Genomic DNA, 17791 nt, shown 5'->3' on the forward strand with positions numbered 1-17791 from the left:
ATGTGAACGGGGCTATATAATACATACACTAGCAGCCCCAAGTGACCATGAAGTCCTTCCAGCAGGCTTATATGATTTTTATTACATGATTTTCCTTCTCAGCAACAGCTCTTTTCTTCTTTGATGTATTCTAGTTCATAATTAATATGCGTTGGTGCAATAATTTATTTCAAAGTACTGCATTAATATCTGTGTTTTTGATCATAATAAAGACAGTATATATACATATTTTACATTATTAAATATATATATTAATTCTAATTCCCTTAAAATTGTTAGTGCCATTGTGAAGTCGCTGCAAACGCTACAAAGCAAAAAACAAGAAAAAAAAACTGCTATTGGCGAACGGCGTAACGTTTCGAGTCACCCGGTATACACGGGACTCATTACTTTCTAGATACAATATCTATAGGACGTACTGGCCTAGCGGGAAGACTGGATGCATTTATTGCACCCACGTGCTGCAGCATTGGTCGCTAGGCTGGGATCTTTGTTTGGGCCTTCGAGGCCAGATTTTTCACTGGTCTCTCGATAAAGAATTTATAGTATGAAAAAAACAAAAATTATAAGAAACTAGGCTGAATCCTTTCAGCCCCCACAGAGGCCGTGCGACCTGTGCAGCCACATGGGGCACCTCTCTCGGAAAGGGTGCCAGATCCGAGTTGGATGGTAAAAAAAATTTGTTGAGCTGAGAAACGTCATCGAGGGCACCAAAAATAAATCTCGCACGCGGGCAGAGATTCCTTTCTCTTTTCTGCCCTACCCATTTGTACATAAAGGCCACCTTAAGACCATCGTAGACCGGGGCCACAACTAGAGGTTTGGTCAGCTATGTCAAGCAAGCATTTTGGCACTCTCTTGTAATGTTGAAGCAGAGTTTGGAAACAATTCAGAAAAGAAATCGTAACCGGTGTTCTTAACTACGGACGGTTCTTTGGCCGTGCGACCTGCGCGGCTGTATGGGGTACTGCCAGGTGCGGATCCAGGTCGATGTGTCGGGAGAAGAGAATCGTGTAAGTTCGTTGGATCGTCCCGTATTTTACGGGACATGAAAAATTTCCAATATTATTCAGTTCTTACCTATCGCCCCCACCCCTGGATCCGTTCCTGAGCAAAGACAGGCATCTTCAGCTGCTGAATGGAGCGGAGGAGAATATCTTCAGTTGCGAATGGAGCGGAGGAGAATATCTTCGGTTGCGAATGGAGCGGAGGAGAATATCTTCAGTTGCGAATGGAGCGGAGGAGAATATCTTCAGTTCCGAATGGAGCGGAGGAGAATATCTTCAGTTGCGAATGGAGCGGAGGAGAATATCTTCAGTTGCGAATGGAGCAGAGACAGAAATATTCAGCTGCGAATGGAGCAGAAGCAGAAATATGCAGCTGGGAAAGAAGCTGAGACAGACATATCAAACTGCGAAATGAGTGGAGGCATAAATATTCAGCTCCGAAATGAGTGGAGGCAGAAATATAGCTCCGAATGGATAGGATTTACAGACATTTTTAGATGCGAATAGAGCCTAGGCAGAGATCAGCTGCGAACGGAACGAATGCAGGTATCTTCAGCTGCTAATGAAGCCGAGACAGATATCTTTTGCTGCGAATAAAGCCGTGGCAGACATCTTCAGCTTCGAATGGAGTGAAGGCAAGCGGATCGAGGGCAACGTGTCGGAGAAGCGACTTCCTGTGTAGGTGAATTGGATCATCCGTATTTCATGGGACAGACAAATTTATCCCCTATTATTCAACTCTTGGAAGGGGCGATCACTCCCCGTCTGGATCCGCACTTGGGAACTGCTATAAAAGGAGTGCGAAATTCGAGTTGAAAAAGTGAGAAGCTTCGTCGACAAAAAAAAACAAAAAAAACAACGTGGACAGAGAAGACCAAAAATAGGTTCCGCACAGGTACATCCTCTCGAGTCATCCCTGTTCTTAACGTATATTGGTACATCAGGCCCCCTCCATCCTCCAGAAGCAGGGCCGCTGTGTCAGATTTTTTTTACCGGATATTCATTACTCTGTAATGAATTTATAAAAAAACCATGGATCCCATATCCTACAGCATGGCTCCTAGGCTGGGATCTCTGGTATGCCTCCAGGCCAAATTTTTCATGCCCCCCCCCCTTTGTAGTAAGTTTATAAGTTTCTTTGTCCATGTACTATCAATTTTTTTTTATTTTGTGACACACTGTATTTTCATTCTAAAAACTGAAACGGTGGTTTATGGACACATTTTTAGCATTTTTTCAAATTGGAACCCCATACTTCTACGACAAATAGTTGATGAGATGAAGGGCGAATAAAAAGAGACCACCCTACTTAGTAAATCCATGGTCTATCTAAAAAATGAAAAAAAAAGTTCGAAAGCGTGCATTTTTTGGCAATTAAAAAAAATGGTAAAATTGACACGCATGTCTCTTATCTTGCATAATTTTAAAAATTAATCTTTTAACAAATTTTTCATAAGAATTTTTAATCAAGAAAAGTATTGAATTTTGGGGGAATGGGAAAACCAATAAAATTGAACATTGTATTTTCAAAGCCAGAATCAAAACACTGAAAAGAAAATTTATGACGCGTTGAGTTAAAAAGCAAATAATGTGGGGAAAAACCCTTTTTGACTGAGGTTATAGTATGTAGAAATATATGATGGCTCATATCTCTCTACTAAGTATAGACACAAACGTGGTAAAAGTAGCATTAGTTTTAAAGATATTATCAAAGACTTGAACTAGAAAAAGTAGGAGAAAGCTTTTAGATAAATAAAGTGAGTGCTCAGAGAAATATATCCAGATCATATATTAAACCTTAGACACAGTCACGGATCCACAGCGATGAGTCAGGAGGGTCGGCCAATTGTGTATGATTGTAGGATTGTCCCGTATTTTACTGGACAGGAAAAGTTTTATCATATCATTGGGATTTCGGGAGGGATGATTATTCCCCACTCCGAAGTTTTTAACAACTGTCTGTTGCGAAGATATATTTTGGAAAGTGAGAAAATTCAACTGCCCCTGCGGGGAATCGAACCGACGTCCTTTCACTTTCCGGGTGAACGCCCTAGACCACTAGATTACAGAGGCACCGAATCTCTCAATCTTTCCTTGGAGCTCGTGTACACTGAAACGGACCAGACTCGGGCCAAACTCACAACTGCTGACGCTGCCACCAGATGGCGACTTATACAAAGATATATTTTGGAAAGAGAGAAAATTCAACTGCCCCTGCGGGGAATCGAACCCACGTCCTTTCATTTTCCGGGTGAACGCCCTAGACCACTAGACTACAGAGGCACCGAATCTCTCAATCTTTCCTTGGAGCTCGTGTACACTGAATTGTATACTGATTGTATAAGTCGCCATCTGGTGGCAGCGTCAGCAGTTGTGAGCTTGGCCTGAGTCTGGTCCGGCCGTTTAGTACGGTCCCTTTCAGTGTACACGAGCTCCAAGGAAAGATTGAGAGATTCAGTGCCTCTGTAGTCTAGTGGTCTAGGGCGTTTACCCGGAAAGTGAAAGGACGTCGGTTCGATTCCCCGCAGGAGCAGTTGAATTTTCTCTCTTTCCAAAATATATCTTCGCAACAGCCAGTTGTTAAAACCGTCGTATCGTAGCGGAGAGTGACGTCATCCTTGTATATTCCCCACTCTACTTCTGGTTCCACTGCTGCTCTTAGATTAGTTACTTCTGAAATATAATACCATTCAATGGGTTTTTTTTCCATTGATAGATTCAACATTGTGTAAAATATACGTATAAAGGTGGGTACCAAAATCGTTTAAGTGCTTAGAGCCTTCAAACATCTTAATCCGACTCTGCAACCCCCCCCCCGCCCCTGCGTACTCCAAGGCTCGCACACTAGTGTAAAAAAAAAAGCAATCAAGTTACTGTGTCATTATTAACACTCAAGAAAACCATGGTGTATTTTTAGTACACGTGACATGTTTTATGTAACTCATCACAGATATCGAATTGCATCATTGAGGGATGGAGGATGGAATAAAAGGAAGAGTTCCCATATAAAAGAAGAAATATATATATATATAAAAGTTGATGTAATTGATGTCTGATAAACGTGATCACCTGAAACTAGAAACATGACCTAAATCTGTGTTACGTTACACAGGTCAACCAAATAAACATGACGGGGGGTTTCAAGTTGTGACTCACAAAACCACTGTGAAGAAGAAACATCACTACCCGATGTTAATTGCGCGATCACTTTCAGCTGTACCTAAATGAGTCACACGACACTCATCCCAGACACATGAAACTCATTGAAAAAATCGTCGAAACTCTCGTCTGAATTAGTTTCAGACAAAACGAAACGAGATGATAATGGGGATTTCATGTTAATTTATTTTAATAGGTCCAGAAATCATGTCGAGATTATGCATTCAAATATTCAAGATGCGATACTTGTTTAATTGTGTTTTTAGCTTAATTAAAACTTAAAAATCAGGTTTTAAGTGATTTATTTCAGGTTTAAGTGTCTCTCCGCAGAGAACAGCCAGACCTTCAACATGACCCTTACATAAGGGTCGCCCTTATCAGACGCGGGGCCCTGTGTGAAAACTATTTCGGGCTCCTTAGCCCCCGATTTTATATTTTTTGTGGGGGTAGGGGAATCGACATCCAAAGATTCATGCATTATCGCAGAATATACCAGAATGCTGAAAAATATCTACTAACCAATGAAAATACATAACTAATCAAAGGAAAAAAAAATCCCAGAATTGATGGAAGTTCAGAATTAATGAAAGAAGTGATTCTCCGGAAGAGTAATGGAAATTCAGAATCAACGAGAGAAGTGATTCTCCGGAAGAGTAATGGAAATTCAGAACCAACGAGAGAAGTGATTCTCCGGAAGAGTAATGGAAATTCAGAACCAACGAGAGAAGTGATTCTCCGGAAGAGTAATGGAAATTCAGAACCAACGACAGAAGTGATTCTCCGGAAGAGTAATGGAAATTCCGAACCAACGAGAGAAGTGATTCTCCGTAAGAGTAATGGAAATTCAGAATCAACGAGAGAAGTGATTCTCCGGAAGAGTAATGGAAATTCAGAACCAACGAGAGAAGTGATTCTCCGGAAGAGTAATGGAAATTCAGAACCAACGAGAGAAGTGATTCTCCGGAAGAGTAATGGAAATTCAGAACCAACGACAGAAGTGATTCTCCGGAAGAGTAATGGAAATTCCGAACCAACGAGAGAAGTGATTCTCCGTAAGAGTAATGGAAATTCAGAATCAACGAGAGAAGTGATTCTCCGGAAGAGTAATGGAAATTCAGAACCAACGAGAGAAGTGATTCTCCGGAAGAGTAATGGAAATTCAGAACCAACGACAGAAGTGATTCTCCGGAAGAGTAATGGAAATTCAGAACCAACGAGAGAAGTGATTCTCCGGAAGAGTAATGGAAATTCAGAACCAACGACAGAAGTGATTCTCCGGAAGAGTAATGGAAATTCAGAACCAACGAGAGAAGTGATTCTCCGGAAGAGTAATGGAAATTCAGAACCAACGAGAGAAGTGATTCTCCGGAAGAGTAATGGAAATTCCGAACCAACGAGAGAAGTGATTCTCCGGAAGAGTAATGGAAATTCAGAACCAACGAGAGAAGTGATTCTCCGGAAGAGTAATGGAAATTCCGAACCAACGAGAGAAGTGATTCTCCGGAAGAGTAATGGAAATTCAGAACCAACGAGAGAAGTGATTCTCCGGAAGAGTAATGGAAATTCAGAACCAACGAGAGAAGTGATTCTCCGGAAGAGTAATGGAAATTCAGAACCAACGAGAGAAGTGATTCTCCGGAAGAGTAATGGAAATTCAGAACCAACGAGAGAAGTGATTCTCCGGAAGAGTAATGGAAATTCAGAACCAACGAGAGAAGTGATTCTCCGGAAGAGTAATGGAAATTCAGAACCAACGAGAGAAGTGATTCTCCGGAAGAGTAATGGAAATTCAGAACCAACGAGAGAAGTGATTCTCCGGAAGAGTAATGGAAATTCCGAACCAACGAGAGAAGTGATTCTCCGGAAGAGTAATGGAAATTCAGAACCAACGACAGAAGTGATTCTCCGGAAGAGTAATGGAAATTCCGAACCAACGAGAGAAGTGATTCTCCGGAAGAGTAATGGAAATTCCGAACCAACGAGAGAAGTGATTCTCCGGAAGAGTAATGGAAATTCCGAACCAACGAGAGAAGTGATTCTCCGGAAGAGTAATGGAAATTCAGAACCAACGACAGAAGTGATTCTCCGGAAGAGTAATGGAAATTCCGAACCAACGAGAGAAGTGATTCTCCGGAAGAGTAATGGAAATTCAGAATTAATGAGAGAAAAAAATTCTAGAACTGATGGAAATTCAAAGTCAATGAAGGAAAATATCCCAGAATTGATGAGAATTCAGAATCAATGAGAGAAAAAAAAATTGAGTTGAAAATATATTTGATATACGTATTTTTTTTAACTTCTATTACTGTAAGTGCGGGGCCCTTCCAAAACCGCGGGGCCCGGTGCGACTTCGCCTGCCGTACATCCCCCACACCCCCTAAGGGCGACTCTGACTTACATAACACGAAAAGTTAAAAGCATTTACTATCTTTATTTCGAAATATAAAAGACAGATGAAACCAGATACAACACCAAAAAAGCATTACCCCGACAACATAAATACATTAGGGTACTCGCATACACGGACACAAAACACGTTCCTGTCATGTTTTGTGATTGATATTAACTAAGTTATTAACTAAGTATGTACACACGAGAGTCAAAGTGTGTCTTGTACGTACAGGGTACGTGTGGGTACACAACGAGTTGGCTGACTTAAGAACATCATGGATCCCCGAGCCATTTTTTGGAGGCCCTACCTACTACTGCTACACCACACATGCACCCCGCCCACACCCCCTCCCCCGCGGAACCCCCAACGAATCGGTACATGCGGGAATGTGCGTGTACGTGTAGTGAAACCTGACGTGAAGTTTTTTTTGTTTCTCTGTAATGCTTGTTATGTGTAGTGCTGCCATCTGCCACCAGTTTTTCAAACTATGAGTGAAGTGTTATGATTGAATGATTTATCGTTGTAGGACTGTTGCTCTCTGTGGCGAGACTTTTTAACTGGCTTCTACGGGAGAAGCCAGTGCAAAAGTTGAATTTCCAAATGATACGTAAGCCGTACAAAATTGCATGCAAGCTGCTTTCCGTAAACGCAGTGCTGAGGATTACATAAACCTAGACGACAACGTACAAACTGAACCTGACACGACTAATATAGACACCCTCACTAAATTTTTATAGGAAGGCAAAAAGAAGAGGATGAAGATGAGGTGAATGTCGTCGTTTTCAGAAGAAGAAACAATGTAGGGTGAAGTTTTATACACGTGGCTTGTCAAAACCTTCAAAGAAAGGAAGAAACTTTGATTTATAGCAGCATAATGACTGGGCATTTTTGCATTATTTCTGAAATTATTGACTGAAAGTCCAGCAGCAAAGGGCGTGAACTGCATACACAAAATACTCTGTTATTAACCACTGGGAAAAAAAATTAAAAAAATACAGCAGTGTTTTAAATTTTTTACTCACTATTTGGCCTGTAAACTTGGTAACTGATCCTGGTCCCAAGTGTGCTAAATCAATTCGTAAGAGTAAGAGAGTAATGGCTGATAATTTATGTGTTAAAAACTCTGCTACAGGTAAAGAATTTGTGAATGGAAATGTTTCAAAGATAAATGATAAGGTAATCAGCCCAAATAATATTTATGATTGTGTCAAATCAATCGATAATTCTGTGTATTTATGTGATAAAAATGACTTTAATTTTGAAAAGAGTGTCAATGATATGAAACCATGTGATAATGTTAAGATGGTATTAATTCATGATGCATGTATCAACAAATCGAACGGAAATGTTATCAAATCAGTTAATGGTTCCATGTATGTATCAAACAGAGTTATTCATGATAATGATCATGACAAGTGTGGTGTAAATGAAAAGCTAGCATTTGATAATGATAATAGTAACCCAAAAGTCAATGTTAACAATACAGATGTTGTTGATGCTATAATTCTGGGTAATGTGGTCTGTAATGATGAACATGGTATCAATGATGTCAATGTAACCGATTGTTTGGTAAAAGAACTTGTCATGAATAATAATGTCACACTACTACCTAATTCTGATGTTGAGAAATTGGGTAAATTTGTTACTATCAGTGAAGGTTGTGATGATGATGCCAACATATCTGATAATTTGGTGAAGGCCTCAATCAATGGTTTCAGTAAAAAGCGTCATATTTCAAGTAAATGTAAATCCCGTAAGCATAATGAAGCCCTTAAAAAGAAGTTGAAAAGATGTGTGTTATCCAAACTTGTGTCATCTCAATGCCCAGTGCCGAATGAGTGTGATAAGCCTCAGCAAAAACGATCGGACTCTGACACTGATACTGATCATGATGATCCGGCACTAGTAAATAGGATCACCAAGGAACTTTCCGACTGTGTTAAGTTATCTAATTCAACGGCTAATCCAGTTTTGCCATCTGTAACTGGAAATTCAGTGATCCCTGACGAAGGCAATGGCAACGAAAAAAGCAGATTCAACGTGGGAAAATTGAAAACCAAGAACTCTAAAAGTGACAAGCATGCTAACAAAAATATCACTGTTGCCAAGGCCCCTCCATCTAATGCATGTATGGCAAAAACTTCAGATCGTTATCTGCCGTCTCTTCAATCCAGGATCTCGAAAGAGAAACCGGATCCAGCACTTGGTTCCATGGTCACAACTGACGAGCCAAATAGTCAGCCAAAATTGACGAAGTCACAGAGATCAAAAGCTAGAAAAAAGGCAAAAAAGATGTCTACAAGAGCAAATGAGGTGATGCTCTCCACGGGAAATAACAACTCCACTGGAGCTACTGCTACCCCCATATTTGAAGATAAATCAACAAATGAGTTTGCAATCGCTTCAACAAGTCATCGAAGTCCAGTGAAAGACTCAGGTGGGGTTGGAGAGTGCAACGCAGAGTCGGATTCAGTGGAACTGAGTAGGGTAGAATCTAGAATTGACAATGATTATCCTAATGGTGACAACGATGAATTTACTCAAGTCAACAGAAGACGAAAAAAAGTTAATGTACCCCAAATTGTCTTATCCTCTTGGGGATCCAACTGGCTTGCAACCTTTCGAGATATAAAAAACAATTGTGAATTTGCTCCAGTGTCTAAAACGACAGAGAAGAACATTCTGTTAAATTTATTTAGTGAAAATGATCACAGGAACGTCACAAGGTTCTTGGACGATAACAGGTTCGAGTATCATACGTACCAAATGAATAGTGAAAGGTCCTTAAAATTTGTAATACGTGGTCTACCAGCAAATGTTAACCACTCTGACATCACTAATGACTTATCAAAACAAGGATTCGATGTGATAAAAGTATGCAATCTCAAAAACTATACTTCAGGAAGAGTACTCCCGCTCTTCTTGGTGGAAGTTCCGATCAACTCTAAAGAAATTGCCAACTTGGTCGACATCGACGAGGTTCCAATAGAGATTGAAAGATACAGAGGAAATCGTTTCCCCTTGCAATGCAGGAACTGCATGAAATTCGGACATACAAGTTATTTTTGCCATAATCAAGCCATATGCGCATTTTGTTCAGAAGGACACAGTACTAGAAGCTGCTTGGTTAAGGGAGATCTGAACAAGATAAAGTGTTACTTCTGTGGAGGCCCTCATACAGGAACGTATTCTAAGTGCCCTGCCAGACCTGCTTCCACAGGTGAATCTGGAAGAACCTTCATCTCCAAGCTTCCACCTTCGCTTCGAGATTTCCCCCTGCTAGGCAGCGTAGGAAATAACGTAGTTTTAGAACGAGGAAGAGACAGAAATGGGGAAAACAACTTTTCTGAAAATAAGTTGTCTACTAAAACGGAGTCAAATCCTTGGGTCAAGGCTAGTTCAATCCCGTTGGTATTACAACGTTCTGTAGACGAAGTCTTAAAGGGACCACATATTCTTGGAATAGGCAAAGTGCATCTCACGGAAGCCGAACTGGTCGAGGAGCTGAACAGAAAGTATAACGAAGCCGAGCAAGTGAAAATATTAGATTACAAAAATAATCAATTTGGAATTAATTTCACAGATGTAATTCATGAATTCAACAAACATCTTAATAATCGTGATGATTCTTTCGGCGATCACATAGTTAAGCCGTCTGAACTTTCCAAATCTTATAATAATTCTGTAAACAGGCAAATGCCAGAACCTTACCTTGTCATTGATGAAACTGATGTCACTGATGTGTCTGTACATTCAGTTTGTATGTCTTTAACTACTAATGAAACAGTGGAGAATTCACAGAAGAACAACATCGAGAACTTTTCCAATGTTGTGCGAGAACCTTTGGTCAATATGGGCATTTCTGAAGATAAGGCTCATAACCTTATTCAAATTCTGATTGGTTTTATTTCAGCGCTCAAAAATTAATACACCAGTGTCAACTATCAGCAAACCGCTGAAAATTCTGGCATGGAATGCCACTGGGCTTAAACAGGAACTACAAGAATTCAAACAGTTACTCTATGACCTACAAATTGATGTAGCACTGGTTTGTGAAAGTTTTTTAAAACCTTCTCATACTTCCAATATCTCTAATTTTATCTGTTTACGTGAAGACCGTCTACATGGAAGGGGTGGTGGAATTGCGGTGTTCGTTAAAAAGGACATTCCTCACCAAAAACTTTCGATTCCTTCTTCAACTGAAATGGAAGCTTTGGCAGTAAACATCTTCATCAACAGATCACCAATAACCATTTGTGCAATTTACAAACCACCTAATAACCATGTTGATATCAATCTCCTAAACTATCTCGTTAATATCAACAATCCGGTACTAATTGCTGGCGACTGGAACTGTCACATTCTTCAGCCATTCCACAAATAGACAAGGTAGAGTTCTAGAAAGATTTTGTAGGAATAATTGCTTGTGCATTCATTCATCGAACATTCCAACCAATTATCCTACTAGTCGATTTTATCGACCCGATGTTCTGGACTATGGAATCTCCAAAAACTTTAGGCACAACATCTTTTTCGAAACAACTGCCAAACTTAATTCAACTCACAACCCTATTATTTTCACCATCGATATAACTAGACCAAAGGATATTCCATATCAACTGGTTACCAACTGGGAAATCTTCCGCTCTACGCTGGAAACATTACCAGTGTGGAACTCAGCGGAATTGACGACGAACTGTATTGAAAATGCAGTAGTTGAAGTGACTGAACAAATTAAAACAGCTATTCAAGCCTCTACCAGGAAGATTAAGGCAAAAGAAAACAGATTTGGCATTTCGGAAGAATTACGGGACAAAATCAGACTAAAAAACCGGGTCCGAAAACTCTGGCAAAGATTTAGAAGACGGTCTGACAAAACCACTCTAAACAGACTAGAAAAGGAAATAAGACAAGAAACAACTGAATATGTCAATGAGAGATTCACCCACTTCATTGAGGAGGCCACAGCATCCGATGGCTCACTTTGGAAGGCGTGGAAAATCTGTAAACGAAAATCTCCAGCGGTGGACAAAATTACAAACGAACAAGGTCAACTGTTGTATACTAATGAAGAGATTGTTGAAACGTTTGCTGATAACTATGAAAAGCAATTCATGCCAAACAGTCTGCAATCTCGAAGTATTGCTTCAGCTCATCATGGAAAAGTTCAAGAATTCCTGGATAGAGTTCGCTCGGATGCCTTGCGCGGAATGGGTGCTGCCGGTTTGACCAATGTTGACGAAATCAGGGGCATGATTAACAAACTCAAAACTAAAAAAGCTTCTGGTCATGATGAAATTTCAAATCTCGCTCTTAAAAATCTTCCTCTTTCTATCCTCAAATCATTCACTAATATATTTAATAGCATGCTTCAGACAAGCTATTTTCTTAATGTCTGGAAACTTTCTATTGTCAAACCTCTTCATAAATCTGGAACTGACCCACTTTTCTCTCAAAACTTCAGACCTATCAGCTTACTCAGTAACATTTCTAAAGTCTTTGAACGTATCTATATTTCACGTCTTGACGCTTTCCTGTCCTTCAACAGCATTCTTCGAAGTGAGCAGCACGGATTCAGGCGGGGGCATTCTTGCGTTACTCAGCTGCACAGAGTTACCGAGTTCGTGATGACTGCGTTCAACTACAAGGAACATGTCTGTGCTCTCTGTCTGGATATATGTAAGGCCTTCGACAAAACGAATCACACGACCTTATTATCCAAACTAATTGACCTGGGTTTGCCTGACTATTTCATCATCTTTTTAAACAGTTACCTTTCCAATCGAAGATTCCAAGTCAAAAATGGCAACTGTCTCTCAACTGTTAGACCAATAAGAGCGTCTGTCCCGCAGGGTTCTTGTTTGGGACCACTGCTCTTTGCGCTATACATCAATGACTTCCCAGCTCCTCAGCGCGGAATGCTTGGTCTATTTGCTGACGATGCCATCCTGTTGACCAATCACAAAAAAGGGAAAAAATGTATTGAAAATTTACAAGAATCAACTGAAGACGTTGAGGACTGGTGCCAAGACAACGATATAAAGTTGAATCATCAAAAATGTCAATATATTCTCTTCACAAGACGGTACAAGTTTCCAAGAACTCCCATATACATCGGCAATACGGTGTTGACAAGAAAACTCCAAGTCAAGTATCTAGGTTGTATACTAGATAAGTCGCTCTCATTTTCTCCTCAGGTGATGTACGTAAGAAATAAGGCCTCACAAGCAGTTGGGATGCTATCCAGAATCACATTCCCACAGGCCAGGCTAACGTTGAGGAATAAAGTAATTCTTTTTAAAACTATTATTCGTCCTATTCTGACATATGCTGCCCCAGTATGGGCTCATGCCAGTCTTGCAAATATGAAACGTTTACAGACACAGCAGAACATCATTCTTCGTCAGTTTACCAGAGCCCCCTGGTATGTGAGAGGAAAAAACATCCGTAAAGATCTTGACTTACCACTAATCTTGGACTATATCAAGGAGCTTGCCAATGCTCATTTTGACAGGCTACGATCTTCTGAACACCCGCATCTTAGAGAAATTGTCTGTTATGACCCTAGAATACCCACAGTACACTCTAGGCCAATGGACTTGCTTAGCGTGGATTGGGTGACGAATTGATGTAATTTTCAGAACATTTTCATGATTTTGATTTTTTTTTTTTCAAAACAATTTATCAATCTAATATCAGTTTTGTTTGATATTGCGGATGCTGTGATCGCAATTCAGAGGCATTTATATGTTTTTTTGTTTTTTTTTTCGCAATTAATAATTTTTCTCATTTATTCATAATTTGCGCTTGCATAAAATGGTGCATTGGGTTCGTGTCGTGTTGAAACTGATGTTATTACAATACAGAGATGGTATGTGTCATGTCTTCATTATAACTTTTTCTTTGACGTTCTTGATTATGGTTATATGACTGATGACGGTTCAACAGTACCTCAAACATCTCTGGTTAGTGTCTCTCGATTATGTAAATATTTATAATGTTGGGGTTTTTGGGTAGCATATCATCAGCTACTTCCCGTAAGACATTGCCTCCTTGTTCTTCGATTGTGTTGTGTTTTATCTCGATGAGCATTCATTTCGCGAAGATTTGTAAACAATACTCTCCTGGCTCATTCATTCTCTACACACACACATACACTACATACCTTACACACATGCACAAACTTGTCTTTTTCCTTCTCATACCACCCCTGGTGATCTGTAAGTCGCCAGACAGCCTGCAAAGGCTGGGCAGCGACGGAAACGTTCAATTCTGGTCTGGTCTGGACTCACTATTTGGCGATGTGAATAGTTAATGTATATAGTGAACAGTATATATAGTGTAATGTTGAAGTAAATGCATTAAATAATGTATCATATCAAGTGATAAATATTTAATAATTAATTATTACTTTCTAATTAATAAATACTTACTAATTAAGACTATTTTATTTATTTTTATAAATTGTTTACATTTTTTTATTTCAATTAATTTACTTTTATTTTATTTCAACATCCCCGAGATCATTACATAATTTTACGCATAATGGCCATTGAACCTCTATCAAGCGGAAACCTTTGTTCAACGGAAAAATATCTCGGTCCCTTGCGATTCCGTTGAAGGCAAGTTTTTTACTGTAATATAATTACAAAAATATTATTTTTGATCATGTAAGCAAAATTGGAATAAACAGAGCGGAAAATGAAAGAGAACATGGCAAAACAAGTTTTTATAATATAAAAGTGACATAATATTCCTTTCATCAATCTTCAATACCACAGAAAAGTGCAAAACGCAGTATCTGTGTTTCGTATAAGGCTGTCGATAGTTAGGTTAGAGCGATGAGCTAGAGCTTAATTTTCATTACCGCTACCAAATTCCTGGCCGAAACACACTTGCTGAAGGGAAAACTATCATTTCATTCCAAAATTCACGTACTTATTCAATATTCATTACAGATTGATATCTCGATCTCTTGAATGTATCATGTAATCCTTATTGAAACTAGCTTTTCCCGGCATTCCTGAAATGAACCAGTCTCAAATATCCAAAAAGTTGGTGTCCCCGAATTTTTACGGCATGCTGGGCTAATACGGGGAAATACGTTGTGTATAATTAGATGAATCTTCGGAAAGATGTGGGGATATGCACGTTTGTTTCAAAAATTAGAACATCCGATAAAACGTTCGAACGAATTTCGTAAAACGCGATGCCTCATTTCACGATACAAAACGTTTAAATGCACGGGGTAAAAATTACATAATCACAGGATTCTGCGGTCATATATGCTAGCAAGGGAGATGAGACAGTTTTTTTCCTATAGAGTATTAGCATTTGAAGATAAAATGAACAATGCAAATCACAATTAGACCGAAAAGTGACTAACACTACCGTGACTTTTACCCCTTCAATTGTAATTGCCGCTGTGAACTATGTCTGGTAAACACGTGTATGAAACCTTATCTACATTCTTTTCTTTCAGTTTCGTCTTGTGTCTGTAGCATCCTACGGCAGCGTTTATGTTAAGTGGAGACCGGCTTGTTTTGTATGCCTTGCGTACCTTTGAAGTTTACCTGAGAATGTACAGAGAGAATCTTTTATACAGCACCGAGTGAATATTAATTTTGTTCATTCTGTTTTCATTGTCATACCATGCGATGTAAGACACTTGGATCGACCCACTCTGAATGGTCACTACGCTTGTTCGGGACTTACTCGTCAGGGAAAGTGTCAAAATTTTTGCTTCTGCTCTTTTGATCTACTTCCACACTGATTCAGTTGCCCGTCAGACTTCGGCTCAGGATGAGGCGACAATGAAGACTATTTATTGAAGGTCTAGCTCAAACGCAATATTTGTATAACTAGCGCCTAAACTGATTGGAGCAGTACCAGAGCTCTGCACTGTATTAAGTCTGGAGGTTTTGATGTACCAACAACAAGTGAATTTAACTTGTCATCCCGTTCACATCATGCACGAGCTAAGACAATTACAAGCACACCAGCCCGAGCATGCGTAGTATGCAATCGGCTTTATCAAATGCATACTCATTTGCGTCGATAGTATGAGAAAACACGTGCTGATATCGTAAAAATATTGTACATTGTACCTGTGACCATCTTTGGTTTTGATCATGGACTTTATGAATGGAGGCATTGGATCGACGTCTCCTGCAAGAACCTCGATTGAATACTCAACTACGAATATGATTGTCATTGTTGTAAAACGATGATAGTCAGCTTGAATTTCCATAGTTCATTTTTTTTTAGTATGGCACCACAATCTCTCGATAGGACTAACAGGAACGGCTCGAGACTAAATCTCACCCGTGCGAGACATCTCTTCTTCGCCCCTCTTCCCCTCCGGGGTAAAAGTCTCATCAGTGAAATGGCCCCAAAAACTCGCAGATTTTTATGCGCCATGCGTAAGCGTGAAAAATTAATTTTCTACGCAAATTGCTCCATACGATATATCTATATAGTTTGAATTTCAAAGGCGAAAATTTTTTTCCAAACGTTTTTGCAACTGTTATTCTTTTTTAACCCCTGATTTGGCACGTCTGCTATTGCGCACGTCTCCAGAGACGTCCCTGAGTATTAACGTCAAGTACCATCATGAGAAGCATGAAAATTCATGAAAAATCTTCGATTACAGAAGCTTTATCAGTCAAATTTATTATTGGAGTATTCAGGGCGGCAACTCAGGGGAAGCACTCGGATCTGGTGCCCGGATCAGAAGGGGCGCAATTCCCCCCCCCCCCCCTTTGAACCTCTCTTTCAACATTACAAGGTTGCACCAAAGTGGCCGCTTGCCCCGGCTGACTAAACATCTACAGTAGTTGCGGCTCTGGGAGTATCAATTTCCTGCCATGGGTTATAGGGCCAAGCTAACAAGCTAACTGCCCAATGATTATTATTTGCGAAGTCTTTTGGACATCGGAAAATTGTCTCTACCAATACTTTTTGAAATCTATATACAAGGTGATCACTCAATTTCCCCTTGCAGCATTTTACTGGCGAACCGTTGATCCTAGAGGTGCACTTTCAGTAAGAAAAAGTGTTTCCAAATTACGTTCAGTACTCAGATAAGTCATTCATGTTTCAAGGGGTTTTATAGTTATCAAAATAAAAATAGTAACTTTTTATACGGGCCCTTGTGTGCGCCATAAAAAAAATTAGAAAGTTGTTGCCCTGTTTCTCACGCGGCCAAGGAAAATATTTCACGTTTCCAAGTACAATTTTTGAAATTTGAATTCAAAATCGGAGGAAATTTTGGAAAAAACGGCAAAAACTAACGGGCAACGTTTTTTCCCCTGGTTTATGCCGTTCTTTCCCAACTTTCCTCTGATTTTAAATTCAAATATCTCTGTGAAAAATTGCACTTAGAAACATTGGAATTTTTTGTTGGCCTCAGGAGAGAGAGAGAGAGAGAACAACAACTTTCTAATTGGGTTTTTGAAGACAGGGTGTCTGTATAAAAGTCAATTTTTGTATTTTAATATCTATACGACCCCTTACACAAGAATTACGTATCTGAGCACTATATGTTATTTGGATAATTTTACTAATTGCCAGTACAGTATGTCTCAAGGATCAATGGTTCGCCAATAATTTGCGGCAAGGGGAATCAAGTAATCAGTAAATTTATGGGCAAAAAAATCAAAATTCATACAAATTGAAGGAAACGGTGTATTTTTGAATGCGGTTTAGGAAAAGTTAATTCTCACTAAGGGGACTTTTTTGGTAGAGAAATAAAAATTAGTTCAAATTTCTATCGGCAGAGGGCGCCGCATAAAATTCCGGGAAGAGCGAATGGATCCGAACCTCTCTTAAATCTCTTATGTGTCCAAATCAACGTACGTAAAGGTTCAGCTGGTGATTCGTGGCTGAGGTAAATTAACTTCACAATAGGGCTTTACCCAGCAATGTCAACATCACAACGCAAACCTTGAGTAAGAGCCAGTAACAAGAAAATTCTTAAATGAGCTGTTAATCGTATATCTTACATTTTATAGCACTCAGATTTACAAAATTCCAGAGATTAACATTCACGCAGCGCCCTTTATTGCCAAAAATGCATATTAAAAGTTTTAAATGATTTTTCTCGCAAACCCTTTCAAATATAACAATTTTTATGAATTTTCAAAATATTTACGAACTTATGGGACACCCTGTACATCGTGGGCGTTGTCTCTGCTCACTATTGAGTGGCACGAACCTTTTTTTTAAAAAGCTT

Source organism: Pholcus phalangioides, unplaced genomic scaffold (genome assembly GCF_987345545.1).
Source record: "Pholcus phalangioides strain wild (caught in Gottingen) unplaced genomic scaffold, Ppha-v1.0 ptg000002l_1, whole genome shotgun sequence".
In the NCBI taxonomy this organism is placed as follows: Eukaryota; Metazoa; Arthropoda; class Arachnida; order Araneae; family Pholcidae; genus Pholcus; species Pholcus phalangioides.